Source organism: Neofelis nebulosa, chromosome X, assembly GCF_028018385.1.
Source record: "Neofelis nebulosa isolate mNeoNeb1 chromosome X, mNeoNeb1.pri, whole genome shotgun sequence".
NCBI classification, from domain to species: domain Eukaryota; kingdom Metazoa; phylum Chordata; class Mammalia; order Carnivora; family Felidae; genus Neofelis; species Neofelis nebulosa.
Window position 1 is genome coordinate 46,901,232 of NC_080800.1, and position 13,096 is coordinate 46,914,327.

Consider the following 13,096-nt stretch of genomic DNA (forward strand, 5'->3'; position numbering starts at 1 on the left):
AAATGGAACCAGGGCTCCTAAGAGAAACTGTTGGTTCTAGAAGACTAAGGAAACAAATGTCAAATATAATATGGCATCCTTAAAAGTCTGAGGAACTGTTAAAGACAGATGCCTATGCAAATAATCCATCAGTACTGACCTAAGAATTTAGAGAATGTTCTTCCAATCAGTGATATTATAGAAAAGTAATTAACTCAATAAATATTCAGTAAAGCTCACTATGTTTCATGCAGTATCTTGAGTCAGCATCCCACATGCTATGTTTCAGCCAAATTTCATCCTCTTTCTATTCATCACGTGGCCTGTGCTCTAATTTCCACAACCTCATACTTGCTCTTGTGCACAACCTCATACATCCTTTGTCAGGAATGATTTCCTCCATCTTAATCTGGCTGATTGCTAGTTACCTTCACTCTCAGGAGGCTTTCTCTGACCCTCTGGAATTAGGTCATTTCCTGCTAAGTGCAGACAAGTCCATACAATTATCTTCTCTCTAATAGAAAACACTTATCACAGTTTCTTGTCAGTGCTTGTTTTATTGAATGTCTCCCAACAGACTAGTTGGCTCCTTGAGGTCAGAGATCATGCTGTCTTTCCCTCTCTTCAATCCTAGATCCTAACATAATCTGGGATGATGTTTTATATATCTAGTGTCATAGTTAAATATCAGATGTTAGGAGGGAGAAATAATCAAATGTAAAACCATACATCAAATCCTGTTCATCCAACAAAGATTAAATGTTAAATAGAAGAGTGTAGCTAATAAATTTAATTTTTAATAGATGAAATATGATAGACATTCCTTGTAAAACTACAAATATATCAACATTTTATTCAAGTTCAAAATGAGATGATTGGAACTGCAGTCTGAGAGCTCTGCTTTGGGGGGAAAGGCTTCCTGACTCAGAATACCATACACACGGTAAGGGTCAGACCTTTGTTTTCCATCGAATGCTGATGTGTCTGGATATGGTGCCTGGACCTGTGACAACAATTTCTGTACCACAAGGGGATCTGGACTTAGGAGAAGCCCATCCAGTGAGAATAGAAGCTCAGAAATATGGAGTTTGTTACTTTATGGCATCATTGACTTATGAAGTTAATCATGTATATAACTACTCTGCAGTGGACTTTTGTTTCTCTGACATAATTTCTTATCATATCACAAGTTAAACTAATTTAATTATGTTTTCTGCTATGTCAAGAGTGAATCTTAACTAAGTTATTTTAGTTCTCTCTAGTGGCTCATTTCTGGTGGCTGTTTGTCACCAGGGAGACAAAGTTAAGTCCTCTGTTGACTGCTGGGAACCCTCCCAGTGACTTTGACAAACTTCATCCATGACCTTTGGATTCCCCAACAGATTCCTTAAACCCACCCAAGGTGTGTCAGTTTCTACAATGTTCATTTAAAGGTGGGGACCTGAATGATGGTACAATAGGCTACAGAATAAACTATGGGTGTTAGATCCTTACTTTTACAATATATTATTTTACCTCTACTTAAACAACTCACCCAAGGATGAAATAAAGTGAGTGTGTTAGATAGGTAAACTAAGAGAAAAGCATACAAGTGGCACCAACCCCATCGACTTTTGCACATTGGTAGTGCACTGGTAAACTGGTTCTGGTAGCGGGAGGGGAGAATGCACCAGACTGTAACATATGTTGGCTAACTTCTGTCATGTAAACACTCCTGCCTTTACTGATTCAAGCTGCTGACAATCTAACAACTGGTTTGTAAAATCCCTAGATGTTTTTGCACCGGCCCTTATGAATTGGAATGATCTTACTCCTGCAATCACTGAGTGTTGTGAAACTAAAGGAGATTGTCAGGAGTCCTGGCATTTTCCCCCTCCTCACTCATGTGTGACTTTCCCAAGCCTGGCATTAATGGCATCTTTTAGACCATAACTAGGCTGTTTGCAGCCTCATATGTTTCCTTCTGGGGAGAGCAGGAGGAGAAGGATTGGGTCTCAGAGCCTCATCTTCACAGGTGAATGGAACCTCAGGTGCTATGTTTAAGTCTTTGACCAGGGCTCAAAACTTGCCTATGCCTCTCACACCTCCTGACCCTCAATTATGTACCAGAAACTGAGGCACCCAGAGGTACAGCAGCTTGCTTAAGGTCACAGACACAGTTAGTAAGTGATGGGGCTGGAATTCTGCTTCAGATATGCTTTTCCTCAAAGCCAGAGTCAGTGGAGACACATCTGTGCTGTGAGGTGTTTCCTAGGGGGACAGGCACAATAAATCCAAGTGTTTTACTGAGTGGTTGTGGGAACCACGACAAAGTCACGTTTGATTCAAGACATACTCACTCCCTGAAGTCTGAAGTGCAGGAAACCTTCAGTTACAAGGGAGACATAATTATCCATAGAACAAGATTATTGTATAAACTCTGAGACCTGCTTTACTTCCTTTTTAATCTCATCCTTTGATAAATACTACTAAGCAGAAGTAAGTAAATATATAACGTTGGAAAGAATGAGAGATAACACTTACCTTCATACACTCTTAGTGAGACTGAGAGGCAGGCTAGGGATATGCATCAAGATTTACATGTAAACTCCATAAGGTCCATACATTTTCTTTTTAAAAATGTCTTCTAATCAAATGATCAGATTGATGTACAAAGCTTTCTGAACAAAGATATTTACCCTAGCTATATTTGAAAAGGTGTAGAACTGGAAAGAACTTAAATATACATCCATAAAGGTTTGATTGAATAAAATAGACTAGTTCCATGGACAGGGTAATATGCATTTAAAACTTAAGGTTTCAGGCCACACTCAGTAAATAAGACATAGCCTCTGTAGAGAAAATATTATCATCGCAAAGAACATATCCCTCTTGTGGATCAGAGTATCTTACTTTTGCATTAGTTCAGAACCTGGGAGGAGCTGATGTTAAAACAGAATTCAATGTGCAAAAAATTTATTAGGGGAAACATCTGTGAGAGAAAGCATGAATTCAGGGGAAGCTAGGAGAGAGCCTTTAGAACCTTATTCTGGTCTGAACTCTAGTGAAGAACAGAGAAGGAATAAAGGTTGGGTAAAAGCATCTTTGACTACATAGCAGTTCTTTTTTTTTAATGTTTATTTATTTATTTTTGAGAGAAAGAGAGAAAAAGGGAGAGAGAGCGCGCGAGAGAGAGCTCACAAGTGGGGGAGTGGCAGAGAGAGAATCTGAAGCAGGCTCCAGGCTCTGAGCTGTCAGCACAGAGCCCAACACGGGGCTGGAACTCACAAACTGTAAGATCATGACTGGAGCCAAAGTCAGACGCTTAACCAACCCAGGTGTCCCAACACATCAGTTCTAAGTAGAGTTTGCAAAGTCACTGGGGTGGGGGGGAGTCCTTGTGTCACAATTGGCTATCTACTTGTATTGCTAGCCAAAATGGTATATTTAACTTTGAACTCCCACTTGTAACAATGGAAAAACAGACCAAATATATAAAACATTTGCCGGCAAATCCTTGTATATCAGGTAATGTGAAGGACAGTGATCCTTGAGAGAGAAGAAACAAAAGAGATGTGAACAATGACTGCTCAGAGAAGGTTTTCAGGCTACCGCACGTGGGTGGGTGGGGGACCCAGATGGAGCCAGTGGACTTTCTGAGTTGAGAAGAGAGAACTGAGTTTCTGAGAGATCAAGGCAACTAGTGTTCAAAAGATACCAGAGAGGAGAAAGCTGCAATGAGAGAAAACCTTAGGGGTCAAAGGGTCTCCCTCATGTATTAAGCACATGTATGTGATGCCAGGGAAAGTACCATCTGAAAGGATTAGAAGGAACAGTGCCTAGTGCTTGGAGTAGGTGGTAATTGTGCCTGTTAAATCAGTAAGACTGGAAAACCTAGGGATACGTGGGTAACTGGATTAGTACTCAGAGGAGTCTTTTGTCAGTAGTGGGGAGTAAGTATCCCCAGACCTGGTGCTGCTCTAGTTCCACCGAACAGTATTAAAACATAAGTAAATAGATGAATGAATGAACAAATAAATAAGTGAATACACAAAAACTATTGAAGAAGTTGAGGCATAAACATTATTTTCATACACTGCTGGTGTGACTGGAGGGTAGGTTAGGAATATATGCCAAGATTTAAATGTAAAATCTATAGGATCATAAGAGGGTTCCCGTCAACACTTGGGTGTGAGGTAATTTCTGAGGACAGAGAAAGAATCATGTGCTAGGATTAGAGAAGACAATATTTAGTACTTGCACAGAAATTAGAAAAGTACCTGTTCCCAACAGCCAGGCTGGAAAACCTCAGGATTTATGGGATGTTAGGTAGAGTACTCAGAAGGATCATTTCTTGGTCATGGAGAATAATTAGCCATCTACTGCTCCATCTACAGCTCCAGTTATACTAAATCCTAAATGGAAGACCCAAAGAATCAAAGTGTTTCCAAGTAATTTAATTGCATAGTAGAAAAAGCACAAGAATAATTTTAGCATCACAGTAATATCCATCATTCGATAAGGTAGCATCCATTATCATACATTCAATCAAAACTTAGCAGGCATGCAAATAAGCAGGAAAATTCAACTCATAATGGGATGATAAATGAGTCAATTGAGAATAGCCCAGACTGACACAGAAGTTAAAAATAGCAGATAAGAACAGTAAAACAGTTATTATAACAATATTCCATATGTTTAAAAAGTTAAGAGCACTGAATAATATATAGAATAGTTGAATCACTATATTGTACACCTGAAACTAATATAATACTGTATTCTCACTTTACTGGAATGAAAATTTTAAAAATTAAATTGAAAAAAGTCAAGATATGTAAAATACCAAAAAAAAAAACAAAAAACCCACAAATGGACTATAGATGAATTGCAGAAAAAGTACTGAACTTTAAAGATAGCAATATAAGTTATCCAAAATTAAATGAAGAGGAAAAAGAAATGTTTTTATAAATTCACAGAGCATCAGTGAGCTGTGGGAGAACTTCCAGCAGCTCTCATATATGTGCAATTGGGGTCCCTGGAGGAGTGGATCAAGAGGTGGGGACAGATAAAACATTTGAAGAAATAATGCCCCCAGTTTTTCCATATTGATGAAAACTATAATCCCACAAATGGAAGAAACTCAATAAAGCACAAGTAACATGAAGGAAACTATACTAAGGCACATGATAATCAAATTGCTCAAAACCAGTGATAAAGAGAAAATCTTAAAGCAACCAGAAAGGTAAAAAATGTTAATTACCCAGAGGGATTTTTCCTGAGAAACAACCCAAGTAATGACAACGTAAGCAACATTTGCTAAAGCAAAAAGAAAACCTCTGAGCCTAGAATTCTATAAGCAGTGAAAATATTTTTTCAAAAATAATGACAAAATAATGTCCTAAATAACATCTTTTTCACATACACAGAATCTAAGAGGATTAATCAACAGCAGACCTCCCCTTATAAGAAATGTTCAAGCAAGTCATTCAGGCAGAAGGAAAACAGCACCAAATGGGAACATAGATTTCTGCAAAGCAATGGAAAGTACCTGAAATAGTAACTGCATGGGTAGAGGTATAAGATGTTTTTCTTACTATTTAAACTCTTTGAAAGATATTTGACTCTTCATGAAAAAAATAACAATGTAATGTAGGGATTTAAACATATGTAAAAGTAGGGGCACCTGGGTGGCTGAGTCGGTTAAGCATCTGACTTTGGCTCAGGTCATGATCTCATGGTTCATGGGTTTGAGACCCGTGTCGGGTTCTGTGCTGACAGCTCAGAGCCTGGAGCCTGCTTCGGATTCTGTGTCTCCCTCTCTCTCTCTCTGCCCCTCCCCTGCTCGTGTTCTGTCTCTATCTCTCTCAAAAATAAATAAACATTAAAATTGTTTTAAACACATGTAAAAGTAAAATGTATGGAGAAAAACCCACAAAGGTTGGGAGGAGGGAAATGAAATATTAATGTAATGTTCTCATTAAGTTAAATAAACATAGCTTTATTTAAAAGTATACTGTGATAAAATAAAAGTACATTTTAAGCTCAAGATCAAACCCTCAAATAACAACCAAAGTTATTGCTAATAAGCCAACAAAAGATAAAATGGAACCAGAAAATATTACCAAAAAGGCAGAAAAAGGCAGAAAGGGAATAAAGTGCATATGGAACAGAAACAAAATCAGCCTCCCAGGAATAGTCTTATCTTATTATCACTGCCACACTCAGTCATGGACTGAGAGCAGCCTGTGGGAAATGTGGTCTAATAAAAATGTGGAGATGGATTTCAGAATGCAATAGCTGGTGGCCTAAGACAATTACCTTCCCTACAGGCAGAGTTATGAGATGTACTTCCTAATGGCAGTCACGCTAATGCCTCTGTCTGGATAACTCCTTCCCTCATCCTGATTAACTTCTATCCCTTCAGTTCTGAGGTTCAGGGCACTTCTTCAGGCAAGCACATCTGACTTCTCTAAAAGGCAGATGCTGACAAAGTCCCCTTTATTCTCTCTAACTTAGGTAAGTACTTACAAATTTGCTGTAACTGCTCATACAATCATGTATCTCTCCCAAGCCCCAAGCCCACTAGAGTGTGATTTCGGAGTTGTAACAGCAGTGCCCAGCTCAGTGTTCTTGGAATTCATAGAATACACACTCCCTCTTCAGGAGTGTGTAGGGTTCTTCTCAATGCCTGCAGCATTGTTCCTCTACATACCCTTGTTCTCTGATCCCTCACCGTCTTCAAGTATCTGCTTAATGTCACCTTCTCAACAAGACTGGCCATGAACACACCATTTAAAACTGCATACCCACCAATCAGCACTCCCACTCCTCCTTTCTTTCACTACTTTTCTAACAGCACATTACCTTTGACTGCATTTCATCATTTGTTGATTTATTTATATTGTTTATCATTGTCTCTCCCACTAGAATATAAACTCAACAAGGGCAGGCATTTTAGATTGCTTAGTTCACTGGTGCATCCCCTGCTCCAACAACACTGCCTGGCACATAGATTATTCTTAATCAATATTTGTGGCTGAAATGAATTAAGTGCCCGATGCTAAGTAGGTGTTCAGCAAATGGTAGGCTTTATTAACGCTGCTTTCCTGGTTGAGTGATACTGGACAGGAGGTAGTCAGAGAACAGTGCAAATTGCTAAACACAGAGGGAGGAAATTGCTTGGATGTGGTCACCACCATCCACCTAGTTCTACCCAGAGTACAGTCCTGACAGTTGTTTTGGACTAAGTGGGTGCCTCTCACTTCCCCAGAGTACAGGCTGTCCTTATTAGTCAGCCACCCACACCCAGCATGGAGAGGGACACTGAGGCAGAAAGCAGGAGCTGGATTGTTTGGTAGTTTCCTCTATGACATCACATCAAACCTCACATTTACATTTGAAGTGCTTAAAATTCCTAGTCATACCATGTTCAACTGTAAATATCAACAACAGATATGTTGCCATGAGAAAGAGAAATGTTTTCACTGCAACCTGATGTGTTCGTTCTGTTAAAGATCAATTAGGAGTACTGAGAATGATTATTATTGACAATCACCAAGTGTTGAACACATAAAACTATAATAAGATTTATTAGGCTTATTTAACTGACGAGGAACAGACTTAGCAAAGGAACATAGACTAAGGTTAATAGAGTCAATAAGAGGCAATGCACTGATTTACCAGATCAACCTGTGAGCTTTCTCTCACAGATTTCCAATATTCACTTTTTTAGGAAAACTGTATTATAGATAAACTTCAAATGATAGGATTGGGTTCACAGGCAGATATGAATACTTAGCTAGTTTTTTATTCAACAAACAGAGGTTAAAGCTGCTTGAGAATTCACAGAGCTTCACTGGATAGAATATGATGGAAGCTCAAAAACACTGAATAAAAAATAGTCTAATTTTGGCTCATATGAAGGTAATTAGAAATAGAATTTTCACATAATTGATATATGCAACCTAAGACACAGCACATGAATCTTTAATTTTCTACCAAATAGTATACATTGTATCCTATAAAATAATAAAGGTACAATATTCAGAGAGTCATATAACTCCAAACACACAGAAAAGAAAATAGATCACAGGCAAACACTAACATTTTTACATCTCTCTATCCAACCATTTTGTTTCTATGTGTCGGTATGGATATATGTATATATACTTTACAGCATTAAAATGTACTTTATATACATTTTTTTTTTGGTCCAGCATGTTTTGTTAAATTGTTGTATTTTTTTTAAGTTTTAAATGTTTATTTATTATCAAGAGAGAAAGAGAGACACAGTGTGCGAGTGGGGGAGGGGCAGAGAGAGAGGGAGACAGAATCTTAGTCAGACTCCAGGCTCCGAGCTGTCAGCACAGAGCCCGAGGTGAGGCTCGAACTCACAAACCACGAGATCATGACCTGAGCCATAGTCAGATGCCTAACCAACTGAGCCACCCAGGCACCCCTAAATTGTTTTATTGTTAAATTGACTTATTTTCTTTAAAAATTCAATAACGTTAAAAGCAAATATTGGGGCGCCTGGGTGGCTCAGTCAGTTAAGCGTCCGACTTCGGCTCAGGTCATGATCTCGCAGTCCGTGGGTTTGAGCCCCGCGTCGGGCTCTGTGCTGACAGCTCAGAGCCTGGAACCTGTTTCGGATTCTGTGTCTCCCTCTCTCTCTGACCCTCCCCCGTTCATGCTCTGTCTCTCCCTGTCTCAAAAATAAATAAACGTTAAAAAAAAATTAAAAAAAAGCAAATATTGAACAGTGGACATGTAGAAAAGGAGAACAATATGGGGAAAATCTGAGATAGTACAAATCTCATATTAAAATCGATGTAGGGGCGCCTGGGTGGCGCAGTCGGTTAGGCGTCCGACTTCAGCCAGGTCACGATCTCGCGGTCCGTGAGTTCGAGGCCCGCATCAGGCTCCGGGCCGATGGCTCGGAGCCTGGAGCCTGTTTCCGATTCTGTGTCTCCCTCTCTCTCTGCCCCTCCCCCGTTCATGCTCTGTCTCTCTCTGTCCCAAAAATAAATAAAAAACGTTGAAAAAAAAATAAAAATAAAATATAAAATAAAATAAAATCGATGTGAAATAAACAGAGTCACTGGTTGATTGAAAAGACATGATTTTTGTGTATCAATATTATATGCCCACAAAAGCAAGAGAATCACTTGGGAAATATCTTAAAATGAAATACTGAGAAAATCCAAAATGAAATTCGTAGTGTGTCATAGAAGGAAATAGTAAAACTTTACTTACCACTCAAAATAGAATTTAAATGAATGAAGAGAACTTCAAGATAGCTTGGTAGTGAGGATGGTAGTTAGCTGAGCTGGGGATGAAGGGTGATAGTCACCCTGGTCTTCCACCCTTATGAATCCTCTAGGACACAGTGACATCATGGATCTACCTCACAATTACAAGGCTGTGTTGCTATGGCACACTAGGGGTGCCATTTTTGGGACCACATCCTATTACCTCCCTTCAATCCTAATGCCTCTACTTTTACTTTACTTTACTTCTTTACTTTACCTTACTTTACTTTACTTTACTTTACTTTACTTTACTTTACTTTTGGGGGAGGGTGGAATAAAAATATCATAGTACATAACAAGGAATTATGGTATATTCCAGCCCCAAATACTACTGACAGAGACTGGACATGTGTCTGGATCAGATGACCCATAAATTATTAATATGTTCACCCTTTAGTGCTTCTGAGGGAATAAGATTTGGGGGACACGGGGATATTTGTCTATTTTGTGTACTGCTGTAACCCAAACATCTGGAACATTTTTTGGCACATTGTAGGCACTTAATAAATCTTCCTAGATTGAACAGATTGGTCTGGCTCCCCCATGAAACTATAAGAACCTCCAGGGCAAGGACCCTGAACTTTGGAAACCATTCCTCCAGGACACTGCTAAACTCCTGCTAGGTATCACTGAATATTGACTCAATCAAGCAAATAAATTCCCAAACACAGTCAATGAGTGTTTGAATTTTTACTTTAGAGTTATTATTTTCTCTGTAGTGCACCTGAACTGTGACTGAATAATTTTCTTTAACTAAAAAACACCATTTAGTTAAAAAAACACACACACACACACAAGTACGCAACTAATTAAATATAGGAAAAAGAAAATAAAACTATGAAATTTTTACAAATAAGGTTCAGATTGGGTAGTAAAAATGCTATAATTCTCTAAATTTCATAGAGACAGAGTAGAGTGGTTGTTTCAGGGGCTGGGAGAAAGATGAACAAAGAGTTAATTGATAAAGAGTTTCAGTTTTGCAACATGAAAAGGGTTCTGAAGATTGAGTGGGCGACAATATGAATGTACCTAAACTTCCCCTAGAAGTTGAGGGACCAGATGACAGAAGCTTGTGGCAAGAATGATTTAAGAAGAGATTTGGGAAGAAGTCTGGAGAAGATGGCGGCATAGGTGGACACAGGGCTCACCTCATCCTGCTGACCCGCTTAGATTCCACCCACATCTGCCTAAATAACCCAGAAAACCGCCAGAAGACTAGCAGAATGGACTCTCTGGAGCCAAGCGTAGACAAGAGGCCCACGGAAGAGGGTAGGAAGGGCAGAGAGACGGTACGTGCTATGCGGACTGGCGGGAGGGAGCTGAGGCAGTGGAGGGGCAGCCCGCCCTTCAAAGCAGAGCCCCTGAAGTGTGGCTTGCAAAAGCAGAGCAGCCGGATGGAGTGAGTTCTGACAGCCAATGGGACTTAACATCTGGAAGGTTAAAAGTCAACAGCTCTGCTCTCAGAGAACAGGTAGGCCAAGAGGACACTGGGAGGGAGAGTTGTTGAGCCCCGGGAGACAGAGCTCAGCTTGGCAGGGGAAAAAAGCCCCCTGGGAAGCACCATCTCCCTCTCCCATCCCCCAGGCGATATTCCAAAGGGAACCAGTTCCCGGCACGGAACTTGCTATCACCACGCAAATGCCCAACGCTGTGCTTCCGTGGATCCATCCCTCCACTGGGCCTGCCTCCCTCCTGGTGCTGCAGGGCCCCTCCCGCAGGGGACCACCGACGGCAAAGTGAGCTAAGCCTACACCTCCCGCGCCTGTGCACCTTGGATCCACCCTGGCTAATACACCAGGTCCCATTGAAGCAGCACCACAGGCTTGGCAGTGTGCAAGCAGCCCAGACAGGGGCCACATCACTCCACAGTGAGTCCTGCCCCTGGGAGAGGGGAACATAAGGTACACACCAGTCTGACTGTGGCCCCAGCGGTGGGCTGGGGGCAGACATCGGGTCCGACTGCAGCCCCGACCACCAACACAAGTTCCTTCCGACAGCACAGGGGAAGTGCCCTGCAGTTTGGAGCTACCACAGGGACTACGCAAAATGATGAAATGGAAGAATTCTCCTCAAAAGAAACTCCAGGAAGTACCGACAGCTAACAAAGTGATCAAACCCGATTTAAGCAATATAATGGAACAAGAATTTAGAATAATCATCATAAAATTAATCTCTGGGCTTGAAAAAAGCATAGAGGACAGCAGAGAATCTATTGCTACAGAGATCAAGGGGCTAAGAAATAGTCATGAGGAGCTGAAAAATGCTATAAATGAGGTGCAAAATAAAATGGAGGTGGCCATAGCATGGATTGAAATGCTATGGAAGAGGAGAGAATAGGTGAATTAGAAGATAAAATTATGGAAAAAGAGGAAGCTGAGAAAAAGAGAGATAAAAAAATCCAGGAGTATGAGGAGAGAGTTAGAGAACTAAGTGATGCAATCAAATGGAACAATATCTGTATCATAGGAATTCCAGAAAAGGAAGAGAGAGAGAAAGGGGCTGAAGGAGTACATGAACAAATCATAGCTGAGAACTTCCCTGATCTGGGGGAGGAAACAGGCATTGAATTCCAAGAGGCACAGAGAACTCCCTTCAGACGTCACCTGAATCTATCTTCTGCACGACATATCATAGTGAACCTGGCAAACTACAAGGATAAGGAGAGAATTCTGAAAGCAGCTAGGGATAAATGGGCCCTAACATACAAAGGTAGACACATAAAGGTAGTAGCAGATCTATCTACTGAAACTTGGCAGGACAGAAAGGAATGGCAGGAAATCTTCAATGTGCTGAACAGAAAAAAATATGCAGCCAAGAATCCTTTATCCGGCAAGTCTGTCGTTCAGAATAGAAGGAGAGATAAAGGTTTTCCCAAACAAACAAAAACTGAAGGAATTCATCACCACTAAACCAGCCCTACAAGAGATCCTAAGGGGGAATCTGTAAGTGAAATGTTGCAAGGACCACCAAGTACCAGAGACATCACTACAAGCATGAAACCTACAGATATCACAATGACTCTAAACCCATATCTGTCAATAATAACACTGAATGTAAATGGATTAAATGCTCCAACCAAAAGACATAGGGTATCAGAATGGATAAAAAAAAAAAAAAGACCCATCTATTTGCTGTCTACAAGAGGCACATTTTAGACCCGAGGACACCTTCAGATTGAAAGTGAGGGGATGGAGAACTATCTATCATGCTACTGGAAGTCAAAAGAAAGCTGGAGTAGCTGTACTTATATCAGACAAACTAGACTTTAAATTAAAGGCTGTAACAAGAGATAAAGAAGGGCATTATATAATAATTACAGGGTCTATCCATCAGGAAGAGCTAACAATTAAAAATGTCTATGCGCCGAATACGGGAGCCCTCAAATATATAAAACAATTCATCACAAATGTAAGCAACCTTATTGATAAGAATGTAGTAATCTCAGGGGACTTTAATACCCCACTAACAACAATGGATAGATCATCTAGATGCAGGATCAACAAAGAAACAAGGGCCCTGAATGATACATTGGATCAGATGGACTTGGCAGATATGTTTAGAACTCTGCATCCCAAAGCAAGAGAACATACTTTCTTCTCCAGCGCACATGGGACATTCTCCAAGATAGATCACATACTGGGTCACAAAAAGGCCCTTCATAAGTATACAAGAATTGAGATCATACCATGCACACTTTCAGACCACAATGCTATAAAACTTGAAATCAACCACAGGAAAAAGTCTGGAAAACCTCCAAAAGCATGGAGATTAAAGAGCACCCTACTAAAGAAGGAGTGGGTCAACCAGGCAATTAGAGAAGAAATTAA

General features: G+C 40.2%; 1 protein-coding gene and 1 non-coding gene across 2 annotated transcripts in view; both read right to left on the bottom strand.

The window, feature by feature from the left end:
* Positions 1 to 13,096, bottom strand: part of LOC131501823 (P antigen family member 3-like) — a 185,115-nt gene that overhangs the window by 51,602 nt on the left and 120,417 nt on the right. The window lies entirely within an intron of this gene.
* Positions 8,328 to 8,412, bottom strand: TRNAH-AUG (transfer RNA histidin (anticodon AUG)). The gene has a single exon. It is a non-coding gene; the product is annotated as a tRNA-His (tRNA).